Source organism: Equus asinus, chromosome 2 (genome assembly GCF_041296235.1).
Source record: "Equus asinus isolate D_3611 breed Donkey chromosome 2, EquAss-T2T_v2, whole genome shotgun sequence".
Lineage (NCBI taxonomy): Eukaryota > Metazoa > Chordata > Mammalia > Perissodactyla > Equidae > Equus > Equus asinus.
The window spans coordinates 24679812-24699897 of NC_091791.1; the positions used below are offsets into that span (position 1 = coordinate 24679812).

At 38.2% G+C, this 20086-nt stretch overlaps 1 non-coding gene across 1 annotated transcript; it reads left to right on the plus strand.

Annotated features, from left to right (window-relative positions):
* The first annotated feature begins 19547 nt into the window (after positions 1-19547).
* LOC123283591 (U6 spliceosomal RNA) lies at positions 19548-19651 on the plus strand. Its single transcript, XR_006524272.1, has one exon. It is a non-coding gene; the product is annotated as a U6 spliceosomal RNA (small nuclear RNA).
* Positions 19652-20086: the final 435 nt, after the last annotated feature.

Sequence of the window (20086 nt, forward strand, 5' to 3'; positions counted from 1 at the left end):
CTCAAGTGGACCAGGCCAAACACGTTAGCAGTTTTCAAGTCATTATTCACATTACTTTCATTCATTTCACATTGACCAAGCACAGTGAAGAGGAAGGAAAACAGAGCCCTTCCACCAAGAGGCTGCAACATCTCCAAGGGTGTAGATGTGGAACCCTGCTACAGGAGAGTGAAAGACTGAAGCAAAAAGCGGTCAACGACACACGCAGACAGGAACTTTATAGAATAACAAATCAAATGATGAGTAAATACACAAAAGTTGCTCAAAACCATTTGCATTAGGAAAAAATGACTTCAAAATCAAAATAAGATAGTAATTTACATCTATCAATTTGGCAAAAAATGAAAAGTTAAATATCAAGTGCTGGCAAGGCTGAAGGACAATGGAAATTCTTGTACCTTGCTGGTCAGTGTGTAGTTTCTCAATGTCTTAGGAGAACAATTTGGTATTATCTACTGAAGTTGAGGGTGCACATTTCTACATTCCGTCAGTTACACCTCTTGGTGTGTATGCTAGAAAAAGTCTTGGTATGAATCCCTGGAAACATATATATGAAATTTTGCAATAGTTGTGTTTATAACACACACACACACACAGCAAACTAAAAATACTGGGAGCAAACGGCGTTCACCATGGAAAAATAAGTAAACAGATGAATACACTATGACAAACTCACAAATTCTATTCAGGAATGAAATGAAGAATTACTACAAATATCAGCATGGATGCTGAGTAATAAAGTGATAATATAACCTGATTCCATCTAAAGTTTAAAAAATGAAAAATTAAAGAATATCTCAGGAATATATGAAGTGGAATGTTTCACAAATACATAATTCATGAAGAGAGTAAAATACAATAAGATGTATATGTGATACTGATTACATACAGCAGTTCTTAAGCTGGGGAATAATAAACACAAAAACCATGCGGGAACCAGGACAAAATCAGCAAGAAGCACATGGTAGACTCTTTGGTGATGTTCATTTTTATTAATTGGTAGGGGAGAGATGGTCTTATTTTTGTTATTATTAATAAAATTATTTGTATCTTATATATATTTTCCAAATTTTCATTTGCAAGTATCTTATAATTTAAAATATGTAGATAATGTGAGGTGATAATTGAGGATATCTAATTCATTTATCCCTTTAAAGGAAATCTAAAAGTTATTTTTTAAAGAGTTCTTTTGAATTTGTGTATATTTTTACAGATTATTCCATGTAAGATAAAATAAAAGCAGAGTGAAAGATAAACGTAGTATATCAATAATCAGGAGCTGGACTCACCACTCCTATGAAAAATAATTGAATACAAATATCAACTCCATTCATTATGTGTTTCAAAGGATGTACAGCAATTCTTTAATTTAAGGAGTCCTAGTTACTCCTCTGTGCCTCATTGATACTTCCCCAGTTACAGCTACCTCTTCCCTTTCTTTAATGGTTTTTGAGTTCAAATGTGTCCTCCGATCCTCTCCCAGCAGACCAATCAGCCCACGGGTGAGTTGCTTCCACTGTGTGAACTACACTTTCAGCGACCTCAGTGCTCCTTAATGGGCTTACAGGACCAGCCATTTCACAAGAGGGCACCCAGCTCATTAGGGAAGGAGAACTGTTCCTATTGTGGTGTTAATGGCCAAAATTTATAGAGTCTGCTTTGCAGGTCACAGATCCATCATCTCATAAATGTGCCATCCTCTCTCCTAGAGTTTTATTATCCTCCAGGGCATTTTACTGATTGCTTCATCTTCCAAAGTGTACTTGTCACATCAGGTCTCGATGCCGGAGTGCAAGTTTCAAACACTATATAATTTGAGATTTATCTGGAGTCCCTTTTTTATTCTTCTGGAGAAAAACCATAAATAAACATTCATGTGGGAAAGAAAACAATGGTATAGTTTTCATAGCTAAGGTAGGAAAAAAATCTTCAAAAACTTATATGGAGATGCTTGTAGATGAATACCAGTTGAATCAAACAGAGACCAAAAAGAACATAATTCCAGAAAATTTCTTTCAACACAGTTTTATTTATAATGAAAAAGGTTAGCAACAAGAGAATGCATCTTGCTTTGCTATGCTCAAACTTATTTTGAAGATTCACTACTCTATAAATAAGCTATAAGTTCTTGAATGTGTAAGAATGAAAACACATTAATGAACATACATGCAAATTGTTTTTAAATGAGAGTCACATTATGAATTTCTAATTCGATGCTCTCGGTGGTCAACATTTTCCATTAAACCAGCAAGTGAATCTTGAAAGTTTGTCTGAAGAACTAGCAAAGGAACGAGGTTAATTCTGTACGCTAAAGAAGAAAGGTGCTCCCTCATTATGGATGTTCTTTCTATCTGAGTGACCAAGAAACATATAAGCCAGCTTTACCATATTTATATTGTTAGTGGTGGACAGATCAATTCCAGCCAAAGCACCTACAACATTTTTCCGTCTTATTAGTGAAAGTGACCATCTTTTTCTAAACATATTCTAGGAAAGTCAATCAGAGTTTTTCTCTTAGGATTCAATCAAGCAGTAAAAAAGGTCCATGTCATTCCAATATAGTCGTGAGTGTGTTGGTTTGTTACATTGTGTTTTCTGGTTCTATAAACCAGAGTGAAATCAAAGTGCAGCAGGAGCACTGAACTCTAAAATACAGATGTTTGTCAGAGGTCTGGGTTCACGCCTTGGCTCACATTTCAGCCATGAAACCTCAGGCAATTCACCAAACCTCTACAGGATTCTGTTTCTCATCTTGAGAAGAAGCTCTGTGGCTTAGATGATCTCTGACATTCTTTCAGAACTAAACACTTAGAATCATCATAACTGTGTTCCTATCTAACTAAAGGGTTCTGACCAATGGAAATCTCCCCAATGTTTATAACATTCCTCCATAACTACCCATTAAATAATTATTTAAAAATTCATTATCTGGGGCTGGCCCCATGGCCGAGTGGTTAAGTTCGCGTGCTCCGCTGCAGGCGGCCCAGTGTTTCATTGGTTCGAATCCTGGGCGCGGACATGGCATTGCTCATCAAACCATGCTGAGGCAGCGTCCCACATGCCACAACTAGAAGGACCCACAACAAAGAATATACAACTATGTACCGGGAGGCTTTGGGGAGGAAAAGGAAAAAAAAAAATTCATTATCTGCAAAAGATTACCTTTTTTTTAGAAGGGCTGGAGCCCTTGCCCTGAAGGAACATTGGCCATCACACATCTACCCTTAAAAGAAGAGTGGGATATAACTTAGGATATTTCTTTAGCAACCCTCTGTCTTTTTTCTGCCTGGGATTCCATAGTTCAATGGATGCTGTTCTATTCTATCCATTTGCAAAAACTACACCCTTTCAAAGCTGTACTGAAAGGATATCTTGCTGTGATATAGCAAACGCAGCCACACATTCAACATAAATTATCTTTTAGACATGGATTTTAGACATTTTAGACATTCACCACCCTTGCTAAAATCAGTGAGGAATTTCAAACGTCTTCTGTAGCTCCAAATACGCACATTAAACTCAACAGGTTGTTAAGCTGAAACCAAGGTTTATGTTTTTTTCACTTAAAAAATATTGCCGCCACGAGCTCTAGTTCTCACCTCACTCAGAGTTCGATGTATTTTCTCTCTGAAAAAGTGTGAATTAATTCCAGAGAGTGGAGGTCTAATATTATTCTCTTCATCTCACGAAGTAAGGCTCTCCAGCTCACGGGGAGCCAAGTTCCAATGCTTCTGAGAAGGGCAGTCCCCTGAGATCCAGACACAGCATAATTTAATTTTCTTCTGGTGTGTGTGTGGCAACCATGGGTTCAGTAATTGCTATAGCAATGTTAAGGAATGTGAGATTTATGGAAATTAGAATACGTAAGCACAGTAGATAATGTTTGTTTCTGATCGAGAAGTGAAGGTAAATGGCTTTAATTACTATAGTAAATGTTCTTGTTCCTTTAGGTAATTATAGGTGGACCCTTCCAGATGAAAGATTTATGACAGGATCCCATGAGCTCTGCTAAAGTTATGGCCGAGGGAGCAGTTTTGTTATATGTCTCTTGATATTAAAGTATGATTTTTTTCTTTTTTTTCTTCTTTCTTGATTTTTTAAAATAATACTTCAATCTGAAACATTGTATTTTGTTTTGTTTTTAAATCTGGAGCCAAAAGTTTGTAATTCCCCTTTCAAGTCTGCCTAAGGAAGAGCAGTGGAAAGGGTAAGTTCCTATGATTCATGTGGTCAAATCCTATCTCTTAAAGTGCAGAGATTCTAACTTTTATAAAGAAAATCTGAATCCAAGGCTGCATTGATTTGCATTGGTTTTTGGTCCACAGGGAGAGAGCAACTTACTGCTAAACCATCTCCTCTGACTCTCTGTATTATAATAAAAACACTTGCATTTTTACTTTTCAAACATAATGAGAAATATCAAAAATCTTCTGCAAAATTAACATTCTGATTATAGGACTTAGTTTTCAATTTTAATTGCTATGTGGCAGATTAATGTGAGACAAGATAATTTGGGGGCATAGATACATTTTTTAAGCATTTATTTTAGTATGTATTTTTTTTAAGTTAAACCAACTCATCAAACCTATATTTTCATAGATATTATTTTAAGGTGTGTAGTATGTATTTTTTTAAAGTTAAACCAACTCATCAAACCTATATTTTCATAGATATTATTTTAAGGTGATGTTTAAATAGAATCTTAGATCTTTTTAAAGAGAGTTGGTTTAGAGACAAATATTAGGCAAACATAGTATGTGGCATACGCAGCTACAGCAAAAATAATGGAGATAATTTACTAATGACAACCTTTTAAGAAACATTAGTGCAAGGAAATCTAATAATCACTTTGGTCTATTCCATTATTTTATAATGAGGAATAGATGTTCACAGACATGAAACAAACGCTCAAGGTCACAGAGCAAGGGGTGGATTACGGAGCGCATGGGCAAGTAACCAGATTATCCACAACCCGCTAGATTCATACACTCATACAAGCAAATGAAGACAAAAAAGACCTTTGCAACTGCCTGTTCTTTAGAGAAATTACTTGATTTGCTCATCTCCAAAAGGCCTCCTGTGCAGCAGATAACTATCTCTACCTAAACAAACATGAGAAGGAATTCCTGGCATTTCACTTGTCCCTATTCTAGAATAGCAGCTTATTCAACAACTTTGGTTACAACCCTTGGATTTATAGATCTGTTTCCCATTAATTAATATTTTCCCTTTCGTCTTGTAGAAGATGTCCTTTTGATGATGAATTTAAGCTGCTCATATGTAATCTTAAATAAAGCAATGCTTCTATTGAATTCAATGTATTTGTATTGCAAGGATATCCTTTAAACCCCTCTCATCAAGGAATGCTGAATTTTCCTTCACAGTCTGAAAATGTAAATGGATTGCCTGCTCAAGGCCAGAGAGGGCGGTCGAAGCCTGTTTCTGTTACTGGCCTTGAGTGTGAGCAAGTCTGGAAACACTTTAATCACAATAATACAGCATGTTTTGGGGAGACTTAACTCCCCAGACTCTTGTAAAGCTACAAAGCTAGTCAAGCAAGTTGTTTTAACTCTGTCTCTGGTGTGCAGAGAAAATCCCCCTGGAGAAGAAGGTTATTGCTTCTAATTAGACCTCACAAATTGGGATAGACAGAAAATCTGGACTAGCGGGCAGGTTTAATATCAGTAATTGTGGACTACTTCTGTACTGCACACTAAATAGTAACTTCCAAAATAAAAAAAGAAAGAAAATCTCACAAATTTAAAGACATTTGAGAATCCCGGCCTGACTGGCCCACTGTGGGCGTAGATCTTTTGGAGCCACCAATGGCTGCATGACTGGCAGTCTTTCCCTGTAATAGAACCTTTCCTGGTTATAGGTATGGAAAAGGAGACTCCCATCCCCCCTTGTTTTTGTCTCTATAAAGGACTTTCAGGACTCCTCTGAGACCAAGAGGATGGCTGAAGGACAGGAATGTAACCCTGATTTTCTCATCTACCACAGGAGCCTTCTTTGGCCCCAAGGTTACAAACATCTATTTCAAACAGCCACTGGCTAGTTGTATAAGTCTGAATTTCTCTCTCTGCAAACTGCCCCTCTGACTTTCACTGGGGTGTGAGAGAAGCAAGGGCCATAAAGAAAGATCCTTCTGTGTTTATCACATGACACATGAAATAGTGTTCATTCCTTGATCTCCAGACTGGGACACACCGGCGGGGGACATTGGGTCTCTGGCCTGATCTGCAGGAGTCAGACTGAGATGACAATGAACTCCACCAAGAAGGACAACAACTAGCAGCATGAGAGGAGGCTCATTCCAGAGTGTTGGTCTGAATTCACTAGGGTTTATTCTATCCCACTTTACATCTTCTGAAGCATGAAGTTGTCAGAAACTCATTGCTGACAAAATAAATACAGAAACAAACAGACTTTTTTTTAATTACTCACTTGGACCAACTATTACCTCTCTGCCCATGTGGCTTAACTGAGAATGGCATAAGGATCATAATCATTTCTTTAAGTTTGAAATGATTCTTTAACTTTGAGCAATTACTAAATGAAAATGTAGAGAGTATGCGGGTTTTCTGGGCAACATATTAAAGCTGAGTTTATGAGCAGGAAGTATATATCCTACATTGTTTGAGCCACCTCTTCTCTCTCTCTCTAGTTCCCACTTTCATCTCAAAGAGACATTTTTTTGGCCTCTGTGTGTTTCACTGTGTTGTTATATAAAGTTCAAAGGCTGAACAGTGTGTCCCGTGTGCTAGAGAGTACAATGCAGATAGGAAGCTGTGACTTTCCAAACTGGTTTAGATCATCTCTAAATGCCTTGAAATTGAACCTCACACCCTATAGCAGAACAAGGACTGACGCCCCCACTCCTGGAAGGTATGCATTTTTAGCACAACAATACTCTCCCTAAGCTTCTTGAAAACAGATTGGCCTACTAGTTAAGATAGATGAAGTGATTAGCATAATTAAGTCTGTAGACATCCAGAGGATCACCCAGTTAGGCACATGATATTTCCATGTGCCCACCTGCTTCTAATTCTAAGGCATCTATTTTATATCAAATTGTCTAATTTTATTGCCCAGGAAGGTTTGTTTGTGAGCTGCATTCACTGTAATTGAGGGAGAACGTTTTTGGGGATTCAGAAATCAACGTGGAGAAAGAATTTTTCAGGTCAAGCTTGAGCCACAGCTAGACTCCGCTTCTGTTGGGTTTATTTGTTAGTGAGTTTAAGGTGCTACCTTCTCTCCTTCATCATTTAATCCTCCTCTATCTCTATCCCTTGCTTGGGCAGTTTTCATTTTAACAAGGGAAAAATCTGCTAGATCTCAGGTGTGAGTACCACACTTATGGGTTTCTGGTGGCATGGGAATTATCTTGGAAGAGTCTAGGGCCAAGAGGTGCTGTTCAAGAAATTTTGTAGCCCACTTGATTTGGAGCAAAACCCAGCAAACTACGATCTGCAGGCCAAAGCCACATGACTACCTGATTCTGTAAATAACATTTTATTGGAATACAGCCATGTCTACTTGTTTACATATTGTCTATATCTGCTTTACACTGCCACAGCAAAGTTGAGAGATTGACAGAGACTCTATGGCCCATGAAGCCAGAATATTAATTATCTGGACCATTTCAGACAAACTTTGCAGACCTCCGATTTAGGAATTCAATTCAAATTTGAAATTCAGTAAGTTTTTCAAATATGGGGAAATGCTATTAAGGTGAAATTTTGTGGGGTATAAAAATTAATGATAGCCATTTCAGTGTTGTGCTGGAATAAGCTCTTACTACATTAGGAGAGTTGATTTTAAACATTCAGGAATTTTGCAAGTCAGTTGTTAAACCATTGATAATGGAATTTGGCCATGAAGGGATTATTTTCACCATGGAAATCAGCAAAGCTATCAATCTGGACTTCACTTATGTAGGTATGTATATATGGATGTATGTATGTATTTTCTGGAGAGCTAGTTTATCAATACACTGCAATGCACAAACTTCATGATTCTTATGAAGAAGAAAGAGGAGGGCTAAGAATAGGTTAGGAAATGAAAAAGAATATAGAAAACTTAACCCATGTGTCTTCCTTATGCCTTGGCCATGCCTGTCCCTAACACCAGTCAGAGAATAATATTTAACATTGCCATCATCAATATCACACGTATTCAATGCCTGAGGAATCATGCACTCTTTTTACCAGAAACCATGGCTGAAAGAACCTATATATCTTGTGAAGCAGACTAAATATTTACTGTTTCTCAGGGTCAGACACGTGGGGAAGAATTACAGCAACTTCTCAGGATGGGACATTCTGCATAAGACACTCCGCCTGCCTGATTCTCTTTCTACCATCCTGACTGTATAATTTTTTCTAAAGTGGAGGTTCTTAAATTTTAATGAGCATTAAAATCATCTATAGTGCTTGTTAAAATTCATATTTCCAGGCTCAATATGCAAAATGTTTCATTTACTGGATTTGGGGTGGGGCCCAGGAATCTGCATTTTTAACAAGCACTTCAAGTGATTCTGATTACAGTGATCCCAAAATGGAACCGTAAAACTCTTTAATCAACTCTGACAACCTTTAAATAACCATAAGTTCCAGGTACATAAAAGACCTAAGATGGTGTCCAGGGTGTATCAAGCACTCAGTGTATTTCAGTTTGCTCCCTTCTCCTCCTTACTCAGAATTGTGCTATACGACTGGAGAACCTTGGAAATCTTCCATCTCAGAGATTTAGGAGTTTTTCTCCCCTGACTACACAATCTATACTCATCGCCCATCCCGGTCTAGACTGTGATTGCCACTGCTTCATGACTGAACACTATGGAATAAGAATTTTCAAAGCCGACGTAAACAAAGAAGTATATTTATGAGTGGTTGTGGATAAACTATTCAGGCCTCCTTCCTTATAGTCTGTAATTGATGCTCGGGTGCCTCACACAGATCCCCCGTCTTCAGGATGAAGGCTCTTATTTTCCAGTGATGGGGGAGCAGCTATTGCTTGCTCACAGCTGAGTTCCTCTAAATCAGTGGGCAGGTCTAGAGGAGCCGCCTTTCCCAGGGTTCTGCCCATGCCTGAGTGTCGTTCAGCATCCATTAATAGGGGAATATTGAGGCACCCTCTAATTCAATTCAAGAGAACTCTGAAGGGCTATCTTAGCTCTAGGGTTTCTGATGGAATGAGCCAAGGCCTTTGTTACAACTGCATTATGCAACTTCTCCCTTGTGCCTGCATCTGCTTTCCTTAACACCCACACTCCCAGGTGCTATTGCTGAAAGAACTGTTCAATAAACTACGTGCATGCAAGTCTCTTTCCCTGGGAACCCAATCTAAGATATTATCCTATAGCCTGGTTCTTAAGGACCAATTCTCCCCTGTCTTGAGTTGAATGGCTGGATTGAGGAATCCAGTTACTTCCCAAGACTCCCTCACCCATTTAAAAATATCCTGGATGGAATGGGGCAGTGAAGGATAAAACTGCAGAAGGAAAGTCCCATCCTGGGTCTGCATCATAAATTCACTTATTCCTAACACAAATTTATATTAAAATATTACTCTATAAAATACTGCATTAAGCCCTTTTGGGAATACAAGAATTTGTTATAGCAAAGATACATAGATAGTGTAAAACAGAATTACGGGGGCTAAAAAGCCATAATAGACTTGGTGCCTGCAGAAAACCTGCTAGAAAAAATGACATTGAACAAGTCTTCAGAGATGAGTATACATTCTGGATATCCAGGAGGGTAAGGCATGACACTTCAGGCAAAGATGACATGAACACAGACATAAAGATAGAATAGCATGCGCTTTGTTGTAAAAATACCCATTGTAAAAGACCTCCAAAAAAACCAAATTTTCCCCACTCTGCTAGATACAGAAGTTTCTCAAAATCAGAAGTCCAATGTGTAGAAGACTCCAGTGAATGAATCCACATTGACGAAACTGAATATGAATCTAGAATGCTCCTTATTTTTTTAACCAAAAATGGAAGTGGTCTCCTTGACCAGCTAATCAATAACTACCCCTTCTAGTGCAATTTGATTTGGGAAGCATATTAAGAGTAGTCTTGTCCTGTGCAATGAAGGAGTCAGAGATTGAATAAGCATTAGGAGTTAGCAAAAACATTGCTCCAGTCCTATCATTTTCCATGGTATGGCAACTTCAGTGCTAGATGACGGAATCACAGAAGAACAGGAAGAAGCTCTTAGATTCATCTGCTTTTTAACCTTTTGTGTAGGCACTTATCACAGTATAACATTTGGATTCAGATTGACCAGGATTCAGATTTGCCATGTATTTCACGTAACCTTGGGAAAATTACACAACCTCTCTGAACTTCAATTTTCTTATTTGTAAAATGGACATAATAATATATCACTAAAAGCCTGAGTAGCAAAGAAGGTTGGTAAAGTATTTTGCATAAAATACTTACTTAATTCGTTGTAGGTCTGTCCCCTTTCTCTCCATCATTACACATGTAAAGAGACAGAGGCATGATGAACAAGGTTAAGAAACTCACACCAGGTAAAGAAGCTAATTAGTAGCAAGAATGGAATGAGAATCAGGTTTTTTCAGTCCTGAGATGGCATTCTCTCCTTTCCAACATGATGCTTCTCTGGGCCAAATTTTCAGCAAAATTTCTCGTTTCGGCATGTCAGAGCCCAAATGGAATTCATTATGCATGTGACTGTAGAACCTTAGGGAAAAGGCATCCTTACCTATGACATCCAAATGAAGGACAAGGCCTTTAGAATCTTTGTATTATTTAAAATAAAAGTAAAACTAGGGTAGCCTGATTTTCCTTATCCCACACCTTGTCTTTTTCAGTGCTTCTCAGTCATTAATATGGATATGGTAAGGGCATATCTGCATGTGCGGACCTGGTTTATTCTGGATCAGATACCTTCCTCTTCATCTGCAAATTCAGACTTGGAAAGCACAGTGGATGTCTGACATTTGATTTTTTTCACAGGTACTGCTTCGGGGAAGTGCCAATCTCAGGCACAAAGGAAGGCTACAAAGATCCATGGAACAAGGATAACCAGGGTTAACAAAAACTCAGAGCATCCATCAGTTTTATTGCCCCCAAGGCAGTGTTTCCATTATTTATGCTGCTGGGTGATCTGATATATTTATGATACAGCTAGTTGTCATGGCTTTAAAAATATGATGGATTCCTAAATTAATCCTATATTCCTTGTCTTGGGCTTGAGGCATGGGCAGTCATAAGGAGTACAGAGGTATCTGTAATCACAAAGTTAAATGACCACAGGTCACGATGAAGGACTGACCATTATGTCCAGAATGAGTTTGTGTCGATAATGCTAGAGCTCCCTACCTATGCTCACAGACTGAGTGCTGAAATTTATTCTATCAATATTTATCAGTGCGCTGATATTTCCAAGATCTGTGGGGGAATGAAAATATGAATAAGACACATACTTGACTCCTAATGTGTTTTGAGTTCACTTACAATTGATATTTAAGAACATAGGGTCTTAGGAGGGGTAAAAATAAAATGCTGGGGATTTTGTAAAAGTGAGAAACCACTTGTTGCTGAGACTAGGCGTAAAGATAAAAACGACTGTGGCATTTTGAGAAATAAGAAGAATGAAAAGGTGTTGACAAGAGAAGATGCGAAATATCATGTTTAGAGAATGGCATGAGCAAAGGGATAGAAGTTGGAGAGAACAATTGAATGGCACAGAGGAAACTATTAAGTTGAAGAGTATGTATGAGCCAGATCCTGCAAGGTCAAGAGAGAAGTTTTGACTTAATTCCAGAAGCAATGACAAGCCTGGATGAGGTTTTTATATGGAAAAATTCTCTGTACCTTAGGAAAACAAATTTGCCCGCAGAGTTAATATGAATTGAAATGAGAAAGGACATAAATCAAGGAGCTTATTGCAGGAATACGGGTAGTAAGAAATGACACAGTAGGAATAGGACTGGACGATTTTAAGTCATGTTAAAAGGAATGATAAAAGGAAGTATAGAGAATGGAGACAAATTTTGACCCTGTGTCAAGTAGACAATGTCCTCAGTGTGGCCTACAATGACCTACATGATCTGAGTCTCTTTACATCCCAAACTCACATTCTAGGACTTTTCCCACCTGCCCACTCCTGCTAGATACACAGGAGGCTTCCTCGCCATCCCCCACCCATGGCAAGCACACTCTAGCGTTAGGGCTTTGCATTAGAAAGGAGGAAGCTCTCTCCCCAAACAGCTGCCTGGCTCATTACCTCACCTTTTCTGAGTCTTTGTTCAAATGTCCCTTCTCCATGAGGACTACCCTGATACCTTTACTTAAAATTGCAACCCTCCTCGCTCCCACCCCACCTCATAATCAGCACTCTCCATCTTCCTTCATTCTTTTATGTATAGCAATTATCTTCTCGCATACAAACAATAGAATGTACCTATTTATTTGACGTACCATTTATTGTCTTTCTCTACCTGCTTGTATATAAACTCCACAAAGGCAGGAATCTGTTCATTTCATTTACCGATGTATGCCAATTGCCTAGAAGTGTACCTGACATGTAATAAGCAGCTAGTAAATGTTTGCCGAATGAATAAAGCAGTGCAGCTTATTTACTGCTTATTCCTGTTGGTTATTCTTGGATCCCATGGGCCCTTGTCAGGGTCTACCAGTCTATGTTTGTATTTCTGCACAGCACATGGGTCTCCACCAGTTTCTTGGATCACTCACGGCAGTTCCAAGTTTGATTTTGTTAGATTTACAGTTAAGATAAGAATGGCTTGTTCTAGTAGATGGAAACTCTGAGAACATTTTTAAAAAGGACATACTTTTCTACACACTTGGGAATCTCCCTTGATGCCTCGTAGGCTGTTCTAAAGAAATCGCCTGCATTGCCTCATCGTTTAAGTCTTACATGATATTTAGGATACTTTGAAATTTTAATTAGGAAATCTCTTTGAATTTAGTTCTTGGTAATTAATAGCTGTGATTAGAAACTGTTTTCCATTTTCATCACATGTCCTTTAAATCAAACTGAACATATTGGCAGAATTTTGGCAGAAACAAAGGAAGTAATATTTTGTGTGATTTGCAGCTACCCCAAGTAGTTTTCATCTTTTCTTTAGTGTCTTCTCCAGAGTGGGAGCACCATTTAATTTGTCATCCCAGAACCTACTCGGTGCCAGCACATCAATACCGTAGACCACTTAGAATTACGGTCGTTTCTGTGTGCGCAGACAGGTGAGTTAAGAGATGAGAGGTTATGAGTAATAGTCACTAAATTTTTCTATGTGGGCTTCCATTGATATCTTGCCATGTATTTTTCTCTTGGCATGTCCCAGGCCATAGGACCATGTTCTTATTTAGGTTGTAAACTTTAGCATTTATATAAATCTGTATGAGAAAATCAGGCATCTTGGTGATTTTAAGTAAATATTTGGTGTGCTAAACTTCCTTCCATACAATCTGTAGGGAAATTCAATGAAGCCACAAAGTTGACAATCAGGCAATAGGTAGGTCCTGAGTACTCATCCTTTTCCCAACAAAGTGTGAAGAGATGGGAGTTATAGAAATGTCTCTCCAGTGAGTACTGCTAGACAAACAAGAAAAATATGACAAATAACAAGGGAACAAGGAATAGGAAAACATGGCAAATACACAAATCATGAGTATCTTCCTTGAGGTTTAAAAAAAGAGAGAAATAAGTTGTTCTTAGTTTTTGAATGTTCATAATGATTACTTTATTATAAAAGTAATACATATAAACTATAAAACATTTAGAGAAACATTAATTTAAAAATGGAGAAAATAAAAATTGCTGTTATAACACCTCCCAGAAATACTCAGTCTCAACATTTTGGTGGATATCATTTCAGTATATTGTATCTCATGCTCTTTTTGTGTTGCCATGTTTGTTGAATGCTTTCAGAAGTGAACAACAACAACAACAACAACAACATCTAAGACAGTCTTCGAAAATCTCTGAAGGATGACAAAGATTTGGCACACTTATTGTGGTAACGCTCGTCCAAGATCAATTCATGATTACATGATGCTTTTTTAGGAGTAGATTTTAGAGATAAAAAGTGTTTTAATGACTACAGAGTTGATATCAAGAATATTATAATCATCATCAATGAGAATTTGCAGAGGAGATCGCCACACATGGGAAATATACACAGTTGAGTGTATAGGGTACACTTCCAGAAATGTGATCAATAACAGATTGCACTTGGTGAGAGCCAAATTTTCGGTGTAGGCCTTCTGGTTCACCAACTGGCAGCATTAGACACATACCTGCAAGCTTGTTAGAAATACAGAAACTCAGCCCATGCTTCAGATTCATTGAGTAAGAATCTGCTTTTTTTCAAGATCCATAAGTGATTCCTTTGCACATAAATTTGAAAGCAATTTCAAATATATATCAAGATTGTTCATTGGAGGCAGTGCTCAACGAAGCCAGGGAGGTTACAGAAGCTTAGAAGACTCTCTAGGTGTATCAAGGAATTTCAACACGAGTTGTAAAGAAAACAAGCAATAACATCAAACTACAACAAAACCAAAACAAGCTCCTGCAGCGTACATACACACTTTGGAGACAATCATATAGATGAGCAGCAGCAAGGGACCAATGGTTTAAATACAAATCATGGATGATGAACTTGAAATTGAAGATGGTCTACCCCTTAATGCATTTTTCCTCTGCCGTTTGGGGGAAAGGTAGCCTAAAAGCCATTTTTAAGGTGTACCTGAAAATTACCAACCAAAGATCATTGGTTGAGAAATACTAGCTTACGTCAGGGCTGAAAAATAAAATTTTTGTCCCACTTTTGGGAAATTATTTATTCTTTAATTATGTGCCAACTAAGCACTTTAATTTAAAACAAAGAGAGTCAGTCAAAATATACAAAGCCAGGCTAGAGAAACAAGGCTACTAGGACAGTTGAGAATAGAATACTTATGATTTACTGGTATGCAGGAAGAAAATATTGAGACTTTTTAATCATATTTTAAACCTATATTATTGTTCCTATGGCATAATGTACATAATATTAGTAAAATGCTTTGCTTATATAGTCTATAATAAACAATACATTATTGAGAGGTTCATATTAAAAAATGTTTTACTGATGGAGATACACATTGAAAAATTATACATTTGCTGATTTTAGTTTAATATATTTTTTATCTGTTTTCCCCTAAGAGTTTGCCAATACTTTACTACTAGATTAAGTTTATGAAATAGTAATGTAATTTTTTTTTTGCATTTGTACTAAGGAGAAGGCTCTGCCTCCAGTATAGGCAATTAATTTTTTTAAGAGATTCTTTTAGCAACCTTCATTGATCAGTTATGCGATAAGCCTTGTTCTTACCTTATCCAATTTCATAAACGAGAACAAAAATTATCATTTTACTAGATACAGCAGAGCAGCAACAGAGAAAAAGTACAAGCACGTGAATACTTCATAATGGCTACATGCACATATAGCTTTGTACATGGTTGTCTTAAATAAGTGTCTGTTAGTTGGTGGGTTGATTACTTAAGTAATTGCTTACCTCCGAGGCACAATGAATAGCAGTAAAATTTAAATCAGTGTCTCTCAAAGTATGTCTTGTCTGCATCAGATTCACCTAGTATTTCTTACAACACTAGGTGGGCACAAGACCATCCCTACTTGATCAGAATGTGGATAGAATCTGGGAATCTGTACTTATCTAAAAGCATACCAAATGATTCTAATGCATATTAAAGTTCAAAAACCAATGAGATTCTACATCTTTACCTTGACATAAAGGATGATTTCCTTTTAGGACCAAAAGCATATCATAAAATTATTGCAATCTTTCTTCCCAGGATTTCCATGCCTTCCAAATGAAACTATTCTGGAAGGATATAGCACATGATACTGATTATTGACATCTTGTTTTGGTAGTTATCCAGTTATCAAGATTTATTGTAGCATGGGGTAAATATCGACCTCAGCATCGGCCTATCATTTACCCATTAACTGTGTTCATCGTCTCTGCCTCAGCAGGAGACAGATGATGAGTCTTTAACTGTGGCCACACTGATTTAACCATTTACCTGAAATACATTGGAGGAATTGAAAAGCAACAGTATTGATGAGAAGAGTAAAAAAAAATTGATTCGTGTAGCAAGATAAATGGCCAGGATTTAAAAAATCAAAAATCAAATGCACTTGCATTTTAGGAAAAAAGCTTGAATCACAAAACTTAGATGCCAAAAAAAACCTTACAAGAAAAATCTGACTGTAGAAACTATGTCTTGATAACGGAGGTATACTGATCTTTACACTAATCAAGTCAGTGAATCTTTATGGAATGAGTAAACCCATTTTCAAAGGGAATGGCATTTGTTCATATTAGCAAATGCTAGTTTACTGGGAGGCAGTCCTGTAAGGAGAAACTTCAAAAGAAAGAAAGAAAAGCAATGTAGGCAATAGATGCTGTAGGCTTCTGGTAGAGTCTCCTGGGGAAATGAAGAAAATGACTCTTCATTTAAAGTAAGTCTGAGCAGAATAGTAGGAGGCCCGGTGTGCAGATCAGCGTGATGCAGGCCCTGGGGGGTTGAGCAGGGCAAGTGGAGTGGAAAGAGGGAGCGATTGGAGGTGGGCCATAGAAAGTCCCCAGCTCTGCCTTGCACATCCTCAGGCAGGCCACTTTGCTCAAATAAAACACAGGCTTCCATTCCGAAGAGACATACACACTTCACAGGGATGTTTTTGGTTCGTTTGGGTTTTGGGGGGCACTTGGGGCATTTTGTTTTTAATTTTCTCCAACGGGGATCCACTTTAGCCTCTTCTACATTAAAATCAGCAGAGCAGTCTAGTTTGTTTATAAACTTCCCTTTGGAAAAGGGTGCTTCTGAAACCTAGGGCATCATTCAAGGAAGAAATTGCTGTCTTTGCTTTCTGCAATCATGTCCCAACCTCCATTTGTGACAGCATGATTTGTCCTAATGGGTCTTGAGAGGCATTTGGGAACTCTGACTTCATCTCGGGACCACACAAGGAAGTCATCTGAGTGTGACGTGACAGAAGGGCACTGTGCTTGAGAAAAGGCGAGAGCTGCCCTGTCCCCTGGATGTTTCCCCAGTGGTATCTGGCTAACTTTTTTTGACCTGCTCCCAATAATCAGTTTTTAAAAAGTACGTTCCTGGCTGTCAAGCCCCAACGCTGCCTAATTTACACAGATAAGGAGTTCTAATAAGATACTTTAGAAAGTCACTTATGCCATAAGGTATTCACATTATCTCAAGACATTTCTATTTGGTTAATAGGAAATGAAAGTGTGGATTAATGCCTTTCGCATGCTATTAAAAAGCTGAGAGGGTGAAGCCTCATTTCAGCCACCAGGGGCCTCCTTCTCATGTCTGTTCACTGCTGTCTCAGCTAACGGCTTTCGGTGCTTTCAAAAGCGAAGGATGAGTTTTGACTTCATAGAAAATGAGTTTAAATCAGAAAGTCCATGTGGCCTCCAAACTTTGGATTACTGCCATGGCACGCTGCATTTCACCTTTGATTTAACGATAGAGAACATGTGGCTTCCTAAAAATGAAAAACTCTTTCACTCAATTCCCAAAAGGCTAATGCAAACAGCTGTTAAAGGAAAAATAAAAAGACACCAGAATTCCAAATAAGCAAAACTTAATGATATTGGGTCGCCAATCACATTTCTGTAAACCTGAGGAGCCAGGGTGGCAAATATGTCTCCTCCTCTCTTTATCTGATCCATGTTCGGAAATGTAATTATTGAGTGCCGCCATAAGCCTAAATCCTATAGAAAGTGAGTTTGATGAAATTAATAATAATAATAATATCGTAAGTTAACACTGAGTGATTAATAACCAGGCACTGTGCTAAGTGTTTTATACGCATTATTTCATGAAATCCTACCAAACTCTTGAGGTAGAAACTAGTATTATTATTGCATTTTAAAGGTAAGGAACACTAATTTGTTAATTTCAGTCTCCATTACTAGTGAGTGAGAGAGGTGGTATTAGAGAAAAAATAGCCTGATTCTTTAGCCCACATCTTTAATCTCACTTTTAAAAGTAGACATTATCGGCAATTACTTTTCTTAAGTGAATTCTTGCATTGGACAAATGCTTCAACATTTCCCTAAATAAGGGATTTCTCAAACAATATCAAGAGATCTGATAGTTTTGGTGATGTAACTGTTGGTGCCCTAACAAGCCCTTTGTGTGAAGCAGATGGTGATGACTCAGAACAGCCCACCTCCCTGTAGACGTCAGCTACCTCTAGATGAAGGTAGAAAGTCTATTCAACGACATTAAAATACCGCTCCAAGGTTTTAAATCATGTGGGCATATAAAGTAAGAAGGTCATGGGTTAGGTAGGGCAGGGGGTGGGACTACGCTTCTTTCTTATAGGATGGTCTTATTTTCCTTTCAGGTAACATGGAAATCATAACCCGCATTTTTCTCCTCTTTGAAACGGAGTGTTTTAGTTGATGGATTGCAGAGGCAAGCTTCCCCATGTGAAAACTTGCCCTGCTCTTCCTAGAACCTAAATTAATGTCTACTCCTTGCAAGAGCCCTGTTTTATGTACTCCAAAGGACTGGACATTTGTACACCATCTGCCACAAGGGGAATTTACCTCCCTCCAAGACCCACTTTCTTCATTTTCCCATCCTGGAGCCCCTCCTCCTTCCTCCAGCCAGCCATCCCAGCAAGGCAAAATCGCCGCGCTGACTTCTCAGTTAAAGAGAAAAGCCTTAGAGTTCGGCTGTGAGGAGAAGCATGCCATAAAGTTACTAGCTTAATTAAGCCATCACAGTTTTTAAGCGTTTCTAAATACAGGCCATTTGAATGTATAATTGAGTCTGAGCGCAGCCTCATCCTAAGTTTTCCTTGGTCTGCTCAGAACAAGATTGTGAATGGGAAACAGCTGGGATGACACCCTGCGGTGGCATGGCCAGTTCTTCATTTTCACTGTGGTCTCCACAATGAATTTATGAAGTGGTTTCTTCTCTTGGCTTGGCACAGGAGTGAGGGGGTGGACCCTTAAAATGCCAGGTACAGAGGCTAAACCCACCATGAGTGCTTTGACTGTCAGCCTATCTCCAGTGTTCTCAGGAACAGTATCTTGCACATTCTTCTGTAGAGAAGGCTACAGAATGTGCTTGAGGGAAACGTTCTCTTGGGAAAAACGATTCTGAACTTCAGACCAGAGGTTAGAAAGAGGATACATAGAGAGATTGCAACTCAACGTTACTCAAGTTGGACTGACAAAGAATAAGGTCAACTTAAATCTCTCCTTGGGGAGAAGTGTACCTTTGGGGAAAGCACAAGAAGCCCCTTGCTTATGCTGTGAACTTAACTCAGCACTTCACAGATTAGGGGAATTTACTAGCTGATAGCTGGGGTACAACGATTCTTATTTAGTAGCACATTTGGTGCATTAGTTTGTATCTCAGATTAACTCTAATGCCCACACTCTCCACACACTTACATAAGCAAGTACACACATACATTGAGATGCTCAAAGAAACTTTGATGTGCTCATTTCAGCAGCACATATACTAAGATTGGAACGATACAAAGATTAGCAGCACCCCTGAGCAAGGATGACATGTAAATTCATGAAGCAATAGAACAGAAGACCTGAAACCATCAACTCCTAGAAGAAAACACAGGTGGTAAGCTCCTTGACATACATCTTGGCGATGATTCTTTGGACTTGACATCACAAGCAAAGGCAACAAAAGCAAAAGTAAACAGGTGGGACTACATAAAACTAAAAACCTTCTTTCCCAAAAAGCAAAGGAAACTGTCAACAAAATGAAAAAGCAACCTACAGAATGCAAGAAAATATTTGCAAATCATATCTCTGATAAGGAGTTAATATTTAAAATATATAAAGAACTCACACAACTCAATAGCAAGTAAAACAACCAATCTGATTAGAAAATGGGCAGAAGACCTGAACAGACATTTTTCCAAGCAGACATAAAGACAGCCAACAGGTACATAAAAGATGATCAACATCACTAATTACCTGGAAAATGTAAATCCAAACCACAATGAGATATCACCT